The following is a 3,740-nucleotide window of genomic DNA, read 5'->3' on the forward strand; positions in this document are numbered from 1 at the left end:
GGACATTACCAGCTCTCCGGAAATGTTTAGCTCTAGGACTATTTTTTATCTGATCTATTTTGACAATCCCCACATGCCACAAAACTAACAAAAACTTGAAAAGCCTCTCTTAAAGAGGGTAGAGCAATATGGTTACTAGCATTCAAGTTTGACTGAGACAGCAATTAAAAAGTATGCTCTTCTCTGCTGAATTTTCATTAATAGTCCAAATTACTTAATGCTTAACTCTGGAAGCCAAACTGCATTCTATTTGTCACTCTGTAGTCCCTAAAATACTGTTATTAACATAGCCTGCAAGCCAGTTCGCTTTTATCTATGTAAGAGTTGACAAGATGCACATTCTGTCGATATCCTACTGAACCTTCACAAAACCAGATTTATGCAAAATTTGAATGCTCTAGAATTCACTACTCTATTGTACACTGTGTACTTATCTACCTAACTCCCCAAAATTCATTTCCTTTTAACAAAAAAGTAACAGCAGGAATTGCCAAAGCAGAAAAGAACATGGAAATACAAGCACTTTGCCTGGAAGAATGTAAAGATAAAAATGAATGAATGTGATAAAAATGTCTTTTTACTTGACCAGTCTATACAGACTCACGGCCTGGCTGCTTCAGCACTGACGCTGCAGATCTGTAAGTGGTTTTTGCTCCTCCAGAACACCAACAGGCTCAACTGAAGCTCTTGGTATGGCTTGGGAAGTTTTACTCATCTTATCCTCCTTCAAGCAGTCTAAGCTCAAAACATTAGCACCATTAAGTCTGCAGGAACTCTGCATGTAGTACTGGATAGTTTGGAAATTAGAACAACCCCAGCAGATCAGATCACTGTGAACTGGGCCAAAGGGAATCACTTTTTGATTGTTCCTGCCAAATTCTCTTTAAACAAAAGAGCTGGAAGACATCTTCACCACAATAGTAGCTCTCATAGAATCTTTTTAGATCAATGATAATGCAAACATACTCCTCCTCTAATCTCATACCCACAGAGTCTATATTAAGTGCACGTCCAGTGGGAATATGAATTTAACATGATTTTCTTTAAAAATATTAGAATTTTCCCTTGAATATAGCAATTAGTCTCAAGAACTCTTAAAACATATTAATAGATTTTGACTTTGAAAAGTTATTATGATTATATAGTCAAATTAGCATTGCAAGTGTAAAGATGGTATTTTATATACATATATCATCGACTTAACTACTTACACTGACTGAAGCAACCCCGCACTGTATTTCCTTAGAGGCCTTCGAGAGGAATCTAAGTCTTGTGGCTAATGCACTGGGCTGAGGCTCAGGGATCTTGTTCCAGCTCGCAGGTCTGACAAGTTTCTGCTTACTTTAGGAATGTTACTACCTTTCGTTCTGTCTTGTAGTATGACAATACAGTTTCATCAGGGACCTCACCTGCGCCCATTACACTCTCCCGATTAGAATTGACTAGGTTGGACCTTCTCATTACTAGAGTACTATTTATGATGAAATCTGTTTTGTTCTCACAGGAATTGGCTGGCTTGATATTACATGGAAGGATTTAAGCTGATTCACTGGAGCTCAAGTACCAGAAACTGAGTCAAAAACTTCTTTTTATTTAACAGGATGTATGTCATGGCTGAAGGTAAGCACAGCAGTACAGGGTCAGGCCAAGGGCCTAGCCAGGTCACCATCCACCTCCAACATGGCTGTAAGGACTTACCCAGGGAAGAACAAGACCTGAGCAGGCACGTGATTAGCTTCTTGGCTCCTAGCTTCCAAGTCTTGTCACTGAAAATGACTTCCTGAATTATATGTGGATTTTACACCATCTCATCTTCAAAATGTAGCCATAGTCTGTTCCCTTGCGCATCATTTGTGACCTTTCCAATCATGCTGCCCTCAACCACTCCAGTGGGAAAAAAAATCTTTTAAAGCTTCTTTACCATTTTTATCCTGTGTTTGACTACAGCCATGAGCCATTATGCCAAAGCAGTCATCTTCACACTCTGTAAAGATGATTTTGGCATCCAGGTCGATGAACCGGCAAGTTGCTGGTAAGTGGTGCTTCATTTATCCCGGTAATTTCACCATCAATTAGACAAGTAACATCCACACCTACAGGGCAGTCCGGAGAACCCTCATACATGCAAGGACTCCCAGGAGCGAGAGGACCTGTGAGAATCGAGCCCTGAGGGCACCTCGCAGGCGGCAGCCCCGCCGCCCCCACGCGCCTGTTCCCGCCTCACAGAATCCCTTTCCCGGGCAGAGGGAACAGGCCCGCACGCTCGCGCCGCCAGGGGGTGCCCGCCCTGCGCGTCGCGCGCCCGTGCAGAGCGGGGCAGGGCCAAGCGCGGCCATTAACCTCACTGGAGCGCGCCTGCCTGGAAAGGAGCCCGCTGGGGGTGCTGGGGCAGTGGTTCTGACAGGTGAAGAGCAAACAGCCAGAGCCTGTTTTGCTTTTCTCCTTATGGAAACAGTAAGATGTTTCCAAAATGAACTCTTTTTTAAAAAAGTCTTCAGGACTGGGTCTGAAAATCCCACAGCAGGACTATTGCTTCTTGACTGTTGTGTGTTGCTGTCCTGCTTTGTGTTTTGTGTTATAATCATGTGTGTTACATTTCACATAAGTAAACCCTCTGCAAGAAAAAGGTGTTGGAAACAATACAAAGGTTACAGTATAACCAAAGAGTGAGAAAATACATATTGCTTCCTTCTTTCTCCAAGAAAAGTTGCTAGGGTCTAAATTTGCAAGAGAGGAACAGACAAAAGTTGAAACAACAGCACCAAGACAAAACAATGGGCTTTACACCATTCACATGATGATAGGCATGTGCACAAAAAGATCTCATTTCACACCTATCTCTACAGAAAGAGGATGAACTTGTGCTTTAGCACATGCTTTTACACAGCTGGATGAAATATGCCTCCCTCTAGTGGGTTCTCTTTTTGTGACCATGTTTTACACAGAGAAGTGCTGATCAAAATCAAAGCATCAAACACTGTCTATACACTTAGACTAACAACTCAGATTCATATAGCCAGATTGCAAAGTGCTATGGAGTTGTTAGCATGCCACAGAGATCAAAATTTTCATCCTGCCACTGAATCTGTGCAGCAAAGATGGGCATTGAGAGTTACAAGCTCAGACTTTGTCACCACAGTAGCAGAGTATGAGAACCAGTTAACATCTTGTTTTTCCTTTCAATGCTTGTGTCTTACCTTTATTAAAGGTGTTACAGAACAACAGGCACAGCATGCTAGTTAGTCTGCTAGCAGGGAGGGGTTAACAGTGGTAGAGCATGAAGGAGGTATATAAGCAACTTGTTTACAAATAGTTAAGTTGTTCTCTATTCATTTTTTTGTTGGAACAGTGATGCTGACTTAAGAGTGAAACTGCCTCTGGAGGATACCAAAACACATTTCTTCTGCTCTTGAAAACTGTTTGGAAGATTAAGGTAGCACTGTCACTCTACTGTCCACATAGGGCTTCCACAGCTTATGGAGAAATCAAGACATCTTTTACCAAACATTAGTAAACTTTCCTTTTCACAGTAGCATTGAAAAAGTCTGTATCTTGCTCAAATGCATCAAACCATGTGATCTGAACATTAAATTTGATTCTTTGAAGCTGAAAACTAGAATGTGTTACAGCAGAACCAGTCCATAACCACAAAAATTAGTTTACTTGGCTTCAGAGGACCTTACACAGTCAGTGAGGCCAATGTTACTAGGCCTGCACTTGAAAGATACAGAGTGAAGAAG

The sequence above is a fragment of the Balearica regulorum genome, chromosome 13, assembly GCF_011004875.1.
Source record: "Balearica regulorum gibbericeps isolate bBalReg1 chromosome 13, bBalReg1.pri, whole genome shotgun sequence".
Lineage (NCBI taxonomy): Eukaryota > Metazoa > Chordata > Aves > Gruiformes > Gruidae > Balearica > Balearica regulorum.